Raw genomic sequence first — 13,322 nt, 5'->3', positions numbered from 1 at the left:
GTCGATGCAGTTTATTTAATTTTATTTTGAAAATCTACAGCAAGTGCTATGAATGTGTCTTGCTGCTGGACAGTCTTTTGTATTGACTTTACACACGTTGAACCGGGAGTGTCTGTGGAAGCATTAGCTTAACCTCGAGAGAAAGAGAAGTGAGAAAAAAAAAACAAAAAACAAATAGATAAGGAGATAATTCTGAACTTTTAATGGTGTACGACAAGTCTTTGGGCTGTCGGAAGTAGAGACTTGTCTTACACAACTGTTGAGAGCGCATGGACGTTATTCAGCCCGAAGACGGACCTGCACATAAGTGTTGAAAGAAAGTTCTAGACCACAGGTGTCAAACATAAGGCCCGGGGGCCAGATCTGGCCCTCCAAGACCTTTAATGTGGCCCTTGGGTGATTTTCTACTAAAATATTTTAATTATTTTCTATTAAAATATTGATGATTTTCTGTGGTGTTTATCATATCAGCGTCTCCAGCGTCTCTGTACGTGGCCCCTCCCACCAGAGCAGCACAAATGAAGACTTGTCTCTTTCCAAACGCTCTTAAAGGACGATCGTTTTGACTGTTGACCGTGACACCCTCATCAGAAAAATGTCCAACATGAGAAAAGTGGAGCCGAGTGCAGGATTTTACAACAAAAATTCACTTATTCCTATTTGCATACAAGTTCATGTTAAAACATTGTGGTGAAATTGAATTTTTCTTAAAGTTTCAGGTTGTTCATAATATTATAATAAGAAAGAGTTCATCAATTAAAAAAGATTTCTGTAATAGATTTGTGTTTCTCTGCACAAATATTTGAACTTATTGTTATTTTTGGGGTTTATATGTCATGAGTTTTTCTGATCCGGCCCCTTTGGGATCAAAGTAGGTTGGATACGGCCCCCGGACCAAAATGAGTTTGACACCCCTGTTCTAGACGTTGGCTCAGTTTTCTTTTTTGCATTCACTAGTTAAGCGGGTGCTCTCAACTGAATCAGTAGTGAAGTTAAAACAGCTTACTACAAAGACTGTTTTATACCTTGGCTTGAGATTCGAATTCGATTTAGAAGACTGAGATCATGTGTGAGGGACGTACGGGAGGAGACCAGCGGGGAGCAGTGGACGTGGCCGCGCCGCCATCTTGGAACCTGTAAATGCGTCTTTCATCCAGACCTGAGCTATAACAACTGCACACAAAACTACAAAACCAGGTACCTAAATTATTTAATTTGGTTCAGAGAGTGAAGCAGCCATTCTGTTTTGGGCCACACCGCTCCCAAGCAGCGCACAGGCCTGCACCGAGAGGGGTTTTAACTATATTATATCTTCTTAGTGTGTGTGTGTGCATGAGTGGGCCCACGGTATTTTCATATTTTCGTTCACTTGTTCAGATATTCTTAAATTTGCTAACTCAGTAAATTCTCATTAATAATTCATTCTGTTTGGTTTGGTAATTTCTAATTAGAGTGGTAAATAATTATATTTCTATGATTATCTTTGATTAGAATCAGAGTTACTAAGGAACTCAGGGGCCCTTACCTCACTATACTGGGTTTAGGTGGGCTACATTTATGACTGTGTTAAATTAAAGCGGCGATAAAAATGTTAATGCCTCAGACAGAGCAGAGCCCCAGTTAGCATCGCACCCCTAGTTAATGCCGATGACTTCAACTGCAAAGCATCAGAATTGCATGATATGATGTGGTGTTTGGCAAATCCAAAATTATATCTCTCAGTATTTTCAAACAGAGGGTGATCAGTCTGGTTACCACACCATCTGTCGCGCCTCAAGCCAGAACTAAACATGATCGTGCAATCAGATTTGTTTATCGTGGGTACTTTTCTTTCCACTAGTTGGGAAATTTTTGTTATTTTTCTTTACTAGTATAAGTTTTGAGCTGTAAAAGGTTGAATAAATAACTTCTATGACTCATATTAATACAAACTAAATACTAAAGTGTTTAATTCAGCTATTTATTTCAGCATATTGTACATTTAGTATTGAGTATTTTTCCTGCTTTAGGCTAAATGTTTCAGTTTCATAAATAGCTTCTTCATCAATATATTGCATACCAAACTTTGTTATCATGACAGGCCTATAAGTGTGCATTTTGTATCTCAGGCGAATAGTGAGCAGCACTACGTCAAAATCAGAGCAAACTGTGTACATCGAAAGAAAAATACACATTCTGTTCATGTCAGAAAAAGATAAAGATGAAACACTAGAAGAAAGATGCTAAAGATGTACCAGTGGGTTTGTGAGAGCTATGAACAAGTAGTCACATTATTTACAAACATTACTTCACATTAGAAGAGTGCGATGAATGGCCATCGGAGTGCAGTCCTGCTTTAATTTGGTTCATTCTTTAAGCGGGATCAAGCTGCAGCCGATGGGGAGCGATAAGAAAAGCTGAATTTAATGCTTGATTATTGACCCTTAATTTTAACCCCAACTTTAACCAACTTAAACGGTCCACACCATATATTTCAGAGTATATGTCACAATTTTATTGTTTAGGTGGTCCTGATAGCAGCGAGAGGGCGCTCTAGGCTTGTGTGTCAGTATCTGTTGCTCCTATTACTCCTGTACCACTGTCACTTGGCTCTAATGCGCATGTCTGCTGCAGAGCCTCTGTCCTGTCTGTATCATGTCAGTCAATCGCACTATTACTTCTGTACCAATGAACATTTTAAATCTAAACCAACTTATAAAGACAACTGAAAAGACTGAACACAAATGCCCCCCAAAAAATCATATTTTGCAGATTACAAGCTGCAAATAGCAAAATATGCAGCCACAAACGGTAATCAAGCAGCAGAAAGAAAGTTTGGAGTGAGTGAGAAACTTGTGACAACCAGGAGGGTGCAACCATGCAACTTTCCTGGAAGTCAGTGGATGGATCTACAAAGCCTGGACTTCAGTGACACCGAAACCATCCTGTCGGGATTCAGAAAGGCCGAAATAATTCGAACTGGAACTGCTGATGAGTCTGTCGACAGCTACGCAGAAGAGGAAGCGGTGCTCCGTTTACCTTTGGAGGTCGCGGAGTTGCTCAGAAGTGACACTGAGGATGAAGAATTCAGTGGATTTAGTGATTTGGAGTGAGATGGAGAGTTTGGTAAACTTGTTCTGTTGTTTATGCAATAACTGTGTGAAGAACTGTTCAAATGTGACATTAACAGCCTGTTGTTCTCTGTTCTATTGTTATTACTATAACTTGCCTTTCAAAATGAAATGTCGGTTCCTGGTCTCTGATTTTATAAAAGAAATTTCCCCCAAAAAGTGTGATTTATAGTCTGGTGCAACTCATATATGTTTTTTCTTCTTTATTCCACATTTTTGGCTGGTGTGACTTATAGTCCAAAAAATGTGGCATACGTTATAATGTTGTTTCCTCATCAAAAACATACCCGGAGTTTTATTCACATATTTTTAACACAAAAACCCTGCATATTTAGGCCGAGTTCTTCTCTCAAACAGAAAACATTCTTTTCCACCTTGTGATGTCACATGAAAATACAGGAAGTGCTCCCTGGTGTTTTTAAATTCCATACACCTTCGCTAGAATAATTTCGATGATTTCAACCCTGGAATTGCCCAACTCCACTAAACAAAAGGTACTCAAACATGTGTGAATGAAGCAAAACACAACTCCAGGTATGTTTTTGATAAAGAAACATTATTACATTAAAATTTTACCTTGACCTTTAACCTTGCAGCAACTGTAAATTAACAAAGTGTTCCCAGCTTTCACAAAAAAATAATTTAAAAAAATGATTTGAATAGTTTATTAACCTGCCCAGGGACTCCAGATGGAAATGAGTTTTATCTGCTAAATCTGGTGTAAAAAAAACTCTTGTTTTATGAGATTAATGTGTTTGCATGTGGTCCCCGTTAAAATAAACCAACAAACTAAAATTGTCAGATGGTTGTGATAACGATGCTTGCAAACTTTTCTTGAACAGAGAATTTCTTTTATATCAATAAAACAAATTCTATTACATTTGTGAGTTATATTTCTTAAATGATCAGACTGAGTAAATGAAAAAATCTTGGTGCAGTATTCCCAGCCATATTCTCCTAACTGCAGTGTTTATTCCCAGAGGTGAAAGCCCCTGACCTCATTACCGCTGACTGGCAGACATGCTAACCAAACGTCATTTGCGCAGTTATTCGGAAATATGCTGGAAATGGAAATCTGCCTTGAAAACTAATCTAATCTATGAGTTACGCTCTAATCTATGATTTACGCTCTTTTCAATCAATCAGTCGTTTGAAAGAATGGACTGTGATGAATTGTTCGACGACTAATGAACCCACAACAAAGTCTTTGGTATAATGGAAAACAGATGGACAAGCCCACAACTGGTTCAAGATTATTTTAGTTTGACATTTTAGTTTGGTGGTATTTGGTGATTTTTGGATAATCTGTGATTAATAGTTAGTAAATCTTAAAGGCACACTGTGGAACTTTGCTGGTGGAGAGTCCGTCACCTGCTTGTCTCCATGGAGATCTTATTGCTTTGTCTGGAATGTCCTCACGTTTCATTAAACATCTTGCATTTACTCAATAACATGTTTTTTTTTTAGACCTAAAAACTTGCATTCTTACTGTGAGTGGGTTCGCCTCTCCACAGATCTAACATGTAACTTGGTCCGTGTGCGGTCATCTACTGTCTCCACAGGAATAAACAAGTGTAATGCCAAAGTGTGGAACATTCCAGGCAACATACTATCACATATTATCCAAAAATTACCAAATATAACTACTTTAATTTCAACTTAACTTCATGTTGAATTCAGAGTCAGAATTAGAGCCCTGGAGTCCCGCAGGACCCAACGCAAAACAGTGCGATGCGGGACAAATTTTGAAAGCTCACTGCGGGCACAGGCAGGAGCGAGACTGCACAACACGGGAGCTGGCAGGAGTGACTGCAGTCCCGCAAACTAAACATGAGTGTAAAATAAAATATACAAATGAATGTAAGCATATCATGCATAATTTGTGCTGGATATTTTATTTGGCATCAATAAAAAGATTTTAAGCAGCAGACGTTCCCCCTCCCGTACGCCGCGCAGGGAGGGTACCCCCTACCGTACGCCACCATGCGAAGAGTCCACCCACCCACCCGTATGCCGCGTGGACAGTCCCCCTCGTCCCGTATGTTGTGTGGGCTACGCCACTAAACCAGAACCTAACCAGGACGAAACTAGTGCTAAAAACAGGTCTAAAACCAGGACTAAAACAGGATTTAGCCAAGACTTAACCATGCCGCCGGCCTGCCCAATTTATTTCGCTTCTCCGTGTTTGATAGAGCTTAAGAAAGCAAAGGTTCCCATCCTGCGGGACTTGCGGGCAGGCGTGGGACAAAATATCACAGATGCGGGCGGGAGCGGGACTGAAAATGACCATTATTTGCGGGAATGGGGCTGAAAAATCGGTCCTGCGCAGACCTCTAGTCAGAACCTTATAATTTCATATATTTGGGAGACATTTGATATAGTTGATATTTCTTACTTCCACGTTTATTTAAGGACTCATATTCTGCTGTTTTCTGATCTATGTCCAATGATCTATGTTGTTTCTTCATCACAAACATACCCATAGTTGTGTGTCGTTTCAGTCATACATTTCACTAAGGACCACGCCGCAACAATGGAATACGATAAAGATGTTTATTGACGACGGTTTGATGTGATGGCTGGGGGGAGACTCAGGGTGACGGTACAATCTCCAATCTGAAATGGAAGGAAGTGCTCCACTGTGCTTTTAAACAATACAAACCTTCACTAGAATCATATGGACAATTTCAGCCCATATTTACTGAATTAAAAGGTAAAGGGTAGCTGTTAACTTGAAACTTGACATGATATCACAAGATGGAATGGACATGTAGACAGACAAACAGGGATACTCAAACATATTTGAATGAAACAAAACACAACTCCAGGTATGTTTTTGACAAGGTAACAACAATCTAACATGTCTTAAAGCTAACAAGTGTCAACTTCAATATAGGACATTTAAAAGAAAATATCAGCTCAACAGACCTGTAGACAAAAGATAAGATATTACTATAAAACCCCTAAAGTTATGCAGTTAACAGAAGAGGGTATAGATGGTCCATGCCTGTCAGGAGCTGAATTAAATTTCCTGTTAAAAGTCAGTGAAATGCCCTGGACAATGACCCCGCAGCTCATTGTTCAGGCTAAGTCTAATTATATCTGTCAAATGCACCTCTGTATGTGCTCTGACGCATTGTAATGAAATAAATTCTTCTGCCATCAGTTAAGTGTTTCCTAACCCAACTTAGACAGCGAGCTTAACATCAAAATGGTCCCAGAAATGACAGGATGCAGCTTTATGGCTGAAGAAGACCATTTATCTTTTTTGTAAAACTGTAAAACAGATACAAGAAATACTTCAGTATTTGTATCAATGTACAAGGATTAGCATGTCTAATAAAGTAAACATGTATAGAATGTATGGCTAGCGTATAACAGTTAACAGAGAAAAAAAACTTTTTTAAACATATGTTAAACATAAAAATATCCCAGCAACTAACACAGTTACCCAGTTATTTGCCTCATCTTTGGTGAGTTTTTTCTGCATAAGGTCCAAGAACAAGGCATCCTCAGCAGAAAGTGCTAATTTGTCATCATCTGTTGTTTGTTGGAAAAGGCGTTTGCCAAGTTTCTTCTGAGTGGTGTCAAGAGTGGGAGACGTTTCTATGTATTTCTCTTTAATATGGATAGTGTACTCACAAAGAGTGAACATGCTGGGCCTACCATTGTTCAGAATGTTTGTTAAAAGAGTTCACAGTGGGTCTGTGGGCACCTGAGAGGCAGACATCTCCTATCACTACCCACCCAAGTCAAGGCGCTGGGCATGAGGTGCATTGTCAGGTTTTTGAATATAATGCTTTTGTATATTTATGTTAAATGGCTGAGTGGGAGCATGGATTACGTTGGACTTTTAAAAGAGGCGTGGGTTTGTACTGCAAACTGTAAGGAGACTCAAACCTGCATGGATGGCATCTAAAACTTCTCTTGAGGCATGTTTTTGACAAGGGAACAGTATTATAACATGGTAGAAAACTCCATACATACAAAAAAGTTGATTTTGCAAAATACCCCCTCTTTAAGTTCAGTTTTATTTAGCACACTCTGCTACTGTAGCCCTTTTTTATTTGTATTCTTGTTTCATAAGTTCCCATACTTTTTGATGTCTATTTCATAGGATTACTTTTATTACTGTTTCATAGCAATTCTCAGCGCCAAGGAGCAGGAAAAAATAAGAATTTCCAACATCAGAGCAATATTCAATAATTTACAGCTTTGTGCTGAACTGACTTTTTACCATTTTAGCTTGTAACTGTCAAAATGTTGTTGTTGGAATCTTTCCTGAACCAAAATGTGTTAGTTATTTTGTTTCTTTTACACATTTTTATTTTTTACCACTGAGAGATAGTGACAATATTTTGACATGTCTCTGAGTTGTTTCAGTTCAGTTTCAGTGTGCTTTACTTTTGATTTGTTAGATCATTATGATTCAGATTGTATTCTATGTATAATGCATAAAAGTATATGTAGCCTGTACACGCCAGTTTTACCAAAAGTTTTACCATCACAGCTAAATGTATCTGATGTTTACCATATGTCCACAGACTACAGATGAAAAATAGCCTCTCTGGTTAATTCTGGTACATTTACAGAAATGTTGATTAATGTACACTATCCCTGTTAAATAAACCAAATAAATTAAATTAAACGTGGGTTGCAAGTGCCTTAACAGATAGGAAACACGTCTTATTCAAGTGGACAGGTTCACGTGAAAGCTCAGATTCACTCACTGAGCAGCACAGGCTGCACTAGCACTGATGAATGATAGGCTGCAGATGCTTTTTCAGATCAGGGAGAGTCCATTTAGGTCTAAGATAAGAGTGTTGCAACACACAGTTTAAGAACAGCAAGAGAATAGAAACAGGCACTCAGCACTAAAATAAAATAAAGGGCTGCAGCACTGTTCAGTGAGTGGCTGACTATTATAGTGTACAGCAGCATGCAGGATAAAGAGCAGGTGAAGTGACTCCAGAAGATGATTTATGTTCTTTTACAATATTGTACATGACTACTGCATTACTGCATGATTAAACCAACTGGATTTCAGCACTGGTAACCCAAATGAGAGACTCATGTGAGGCTCATTCTACTTTGGATTATCGTCTTGTGAACCAATTCCCCAAATTACACCATTAACATCCAGGCCATGTCCAACGTTTGGTAAGTAAGAATAAATCAGCGTTAGAGTTGTCACCAGTAAAAGCTGTATTGTATTTGTATATTGTATGTCCTCCTCTGCTGTTTATGGAATGAAAAAATCTCTCAAACAATCTTTTTAAAATCAACGTTTCTCAAAAAAAAAAAAAAAAAAAAAAAAAAAAAAAAGGGTAAATAAACAACTATATAATGATACTACAAAAATTATATGCTTGAGATTTACCATGATTTACGAATCTTGAGCCTGGTTTTCTCATCTGCGCTGTACATTTTTCATCTCGGACAAACCAACTGAACATATATTTGTGCCGAGCTTTTCATAAACGGCTTTGGCCTCGCTGTAAGGGCCCCATAACTGTTTATTTGCGGACTTCAGATAGATATGAGGTTTCACTGTCTGCCAGCTAAACATAAATCTAACATAGAATAAGGTCAGCAGAGGAAAAAGAGGTCTCATGAGGTGGTCATTATAATAGTCAATAACTTTTCAAGACTGTATTCAAGAGGCATGTTATAACTGTAAGAATTATGACAGTCAAAGGACCACAGTACAAACATGTAGACTACTGGATGTGTAAGTTTTGGTAACACTGGAATGCAATGTATCTTGAAGGTCCACTATGGAACTATGGAAACATTTCTAGGCAAAGCATCATCTCCATTGAATACAAGCGTGTAATGGGCCCACTATTAAAAATTCCTCTTAACTTTTATCTATGATCAGCCGGTTCAGTTTCTGCATCATAAAAAATGCGTTTCATTGTTGCCAGAAGGCTATCTCTAGTTTTGGCTTATAAAGCTGTTGCTACAGTGTCTCTATTCCACCACTATACTCAGAGTTTGGGAATTAGCTTAACTGGCAAAAGTGGAAAAGTAGAATTTATCGTCTGTAAGAGCATTTAAAAAGAATGTGCAAAGGTCATAAAAAATGCCATCTACATTCCACTTGTGTGTATGGAGGTTATCACAGCATTTTATTTGGAAATACCAACTGAGTGACACTGAGGCACAACTACGGCAGCTCAACAGACCAAATGTTTGATAACTGTGTTTCCACCCATAAAAAATGCACATATTTCCAAATTTGCCTCAGAAAAGAGCATAACAAAATGCAACTTTATCCCCATTTCCATCAAACTGGTCAAGCACATAAGTGGGTGTTGGTTGTCTGGTTACGGTGTCACATGACTGTGTCCCTCCCATTCATTGGAGGGGTATATGAACACCTGGGCTGGCAAACCATTTTGTGTGCTGTGGGCCAAAGCAAGAAAAATATCTGATGAAGGCTTTTTTTGCCGAAACGTTATTTTAAAAATAAAAGAGCTTTTGGACATTAGGCCTCTGAGAGTGCTATGCATTTTTTCACTTTTGACATGATTATGTCATGACAACACTAAACCTACAGAGGGCGCTCCAGGCACAGTCTGACTAGTTTGTCCTGGACAGACATGCACTTTCTCTGTTAATTACCTGTTTGCTGCTTACATTTTTGTTATATTTACCACCAAGTCAAAGCCTGTTGCTGCACTTTTTACCAAACTACTGCACTGATGTTGAAAAAGAACGACCGCAGAAGTCCTGCTACACTTTAAATATAGTGTTGGACAACCATAAACTTTCCAAGAGTTAGCCTGCTCTACTTGGCCTAATGAAGATTAGACTCTGCTTATGTGTCTCTGGGCAAGTTATTGGTTGGCCAATGTCTTTTGTTTTTAGTCTGATCCTAAAGCATTGTGCAGTGCAACAGTGTTTGTTTAGCTGTACTCCTCTGGAGGATCTTTGGTAAACAACCATCATTATGGGATTTTGGTCCACTCCGGTTCAGTGCAGGTATGTAGTCCCATGGTCACATAGTTTTTATATCGCTACATGAGTTAATGCAGATAAATGTGTTTCCACCTTCCAAAATGCAATTTAACTGTTATTTATTTATTTTGTTTATTTATTTAGTTTTCAGTGAGACAATTAATAAACATTACAATAATGTAAATGTGCCCAAATTTAGCCAAAAGGATAGTTTTCATCACCAGTCCCACTGGCAGATGGTAAAAGTTCATAAATTTGTGTAAAAGTAATTTTGTTAAAACATACAACTAACATTGAAATACACAGTTATATATATGCACAAAAATAAAAGATGTCAGTAAAGTAAAGGTTGAGATGTTGCGTGTATAAGCTCTGTTGGTAGCTGATGCTGACATGTTGTGATAGATTGAACAATGTGCTAAAACTACATTTTGTGCCTAATGCACATGCTAATGGGGCACTGGGGACATAAAATTGCAGTAACCAGCATGCACATACTGTGAAATGAACACTTTGTAATGCTAATGGACTTTTAGTGCAAATATGTCATTTATTTCAGTCAGTATAAGATTTGCCTTGTATGCCTTTTTATCAGTGCTGCCAGCTACTATGCATTTCCTTTATAAATAATTATCTCATTTGGCAATTTAACTGTAATGGTCCAGATGGGAAATTAGCTACTAGCCAAGCCAAAGGACAGAATATGTCCAGAACACAAATGCGATGTAATATAAGAGATGCCATCCAACAATACACATGTAGGAGTAGCAGGAAGGACTTTTGGAACATGTACAAATGAACATCACAAAGAATGAGCAGAGCATTCCAAGAACAAGCAGAACAGAAAAAACTTAAATCAGCCATATCCAGCCATACAAGAGACAAAACTACATTGTGAACTGGAATAATGCCACCGCCATCTAAAATTTAGACCTTTGGATTTGAGCCATCAAGATCCACAAGCGAGGTCCAAGGAACATGATTTGGGACAAGGAAACCTACACCTTGTCATACACAGGGGATGCAAGGGGTCAGACAGTAGGGGGTACAAGCTTCCCCCTAAACCATGTTAGCAGTTAACACAATATGTCAGCACCACAGCAGGATGCCTCTGAGGAATGTAATTCTCACATAACCTTTGGCACTTGTGTTCATTTTTGTGCAGGTGTAAGATTAACTTCAGACAGCAAAGTAAAACCGAGGTGGACCGCCCTAGTGCACTGAATGAGAGAGCTTCTTTCAAGAAATACAAAAAAGTCATCATTATTAGTGGTTGTCTACTGCCTTAACAATGTACTGTATGTTAGAAAACATAAGCTTTACTAATTTTGTATAAAAAAAAACATACCTTTCTAGATGAGATGAGATTGCATTGAGAGGGTGGCATGATAAGTGTCTTGCCAAAGAACACAACAACAGCATTCATCTGTGGTAGCTGGAATCACACTGTCAACCTGTGGGTAAGTGGACAAACACTCTACCAACTGAGCTACTGTCACCCTCACCTTATCAGTGATGCTACAGCTATAAATACTAAATGAAAGTAATTGAAAGTAGTGGTTTTGGTGTTGGATCTTTTTGCTAGCACATGGCTCTAAATATAACTTCTTCAGTGGGGTGGGTTTAAGGTGGATTGAGGAGATTCAGACCCGACCACATCAGATTTGCTAATTTCAGATCAAAGTGATGTCATCATGAAGTGCCCAGGTTTAGGCTGTGGCTAGAATCTCCAATGTACACCACGTTTCACCGTACTTACATCATCTGATATTCTCTGCAGTGCTTTGAGAACTTTTGGAAGAGGATGAATGTTTTTCAAACTGTAATTGAATTCTAAATTCTAAACTAATTCACCTACAACATATTTGAAATGCTTAAAAGCCTAATCCCGAAAAAGCAAAGTACCGACGTAAATCAATATTATTTGCCTTATTTGCAAAGGACGTTTTTATCTTGGTTCAGCTGTAGACCTGGTCAAATCCTGGTTTCATCGTTTGAGATAATTTCAATATTAAAGGTGCTCTATGTAACTGCCTGGAATATTCCATAATATATGTGACCACCATCACTCACGCACACACCACTTTTATACTAAGCAATGTGGGTGAAGTGCCTTGCCTAAGGACACAACAACAGTAAGTACTTATGCATCATGATAGGTTCAGGTTTCCAGAAAGTGTGTGGCCTTTTATTGTTGTTTGCATGTTCTTACTGTTTCAGGCTTATTTTTCTGCCCCATCAAATATAGATATATACCATATTTTCCGCACTATAGAGCGCTCTGGATTATAAGGTACATTGTCTTTTTTCACATATAAACCACACCAGACTATAACGGTGACTCTGGGCTGGATTGTCGGCGTGTTCGCAGTGACTCAGTTGTTCAGTTGTGTCTAGAAGTGGCACATTGCGCTCACTTTTTCGGTTCATTCCTCCATTCCAGTCCTCGTCCGCATGGAGTGATGAGTGTGGCTGCGGGTGTTTATCGGCGCGCAGTGGGTGGTGGGGCTTTGTAGTTTACTGAAGTCGTGCTGGGACACCCGAGTGGATTTGTATATAGGGCGCTCTGGATTGCAAGACGCGCAGTCGTTTCTGATGGGGTTGGAGGCTTTTGAGTGCGCCCTATAGTGCGGAAAATACGATATATAGATCCTGTCTGAAGATCTTTACCTTAAAGAACACAAATGCAGTGTTGACTTTTTTGAGCTCTTCTAATATTCCCTCAACAATAGGGAGGTAATAATAACCAAAATATTGTGATATCGTAGCGTCAAATTTCTCACAATAATATCGTGGACCATCACAATATATCAAATTACAAGTTTCTTTGCTTAAATTAAGAGTTATGGTGCAGCAACAGCTAAAAAAGACAGAGAACTACATAGACCATGATCCTTTGCTCCATTTCAGTGTAGACTACATGAAGAAATAACAGTTCTAAGCACTTTAGTTCTTTATATTAAGTTTTATCAAGGCATTTTAAGACGAAAATCATGAGCCTCCCCACCATATCGTGAGCTTTCCCACGATATCACAATAAATATCGTACCGTGAGATTCATACCGTGACGATATCATATTGTGAGACTTGGATATCGTTACACCTCTGCTGAACAACAAACATATCTGGAGTTGTTTTAAACTTCATTTACATTTCTTTCATTAATCATGTTTACGGGGTAGTCTTGCTCTGAGCCTCAGAATTATTATTTTTTTGTTTAAATTTTTCCAAAATTGTTGCATCAGAGGT

The sequence above is a fragment of the Boleophthalmus pectinirostris genome, unplaced genomic scaffold, assembly GCF_026225935.1.
Source record: "Boleophthalmus pectinirostris isolate CB_2022bp ecotype Guang Dong unplaced genomic scaffold, ASM2622593v1 HiC_scaffold_23, whole genome shotgun sequence".
NCBI classification, from domain to species: domain Eukaryota; kingdom Metazoa; phylum Chordata; class Actinopteri; order Gobiiformes; family Gobiidae; genus Boleophthalmus; species Boleophthalmus pectinirostris.
Note: the sequence above shows the minus strand (reverse complement) of the source record.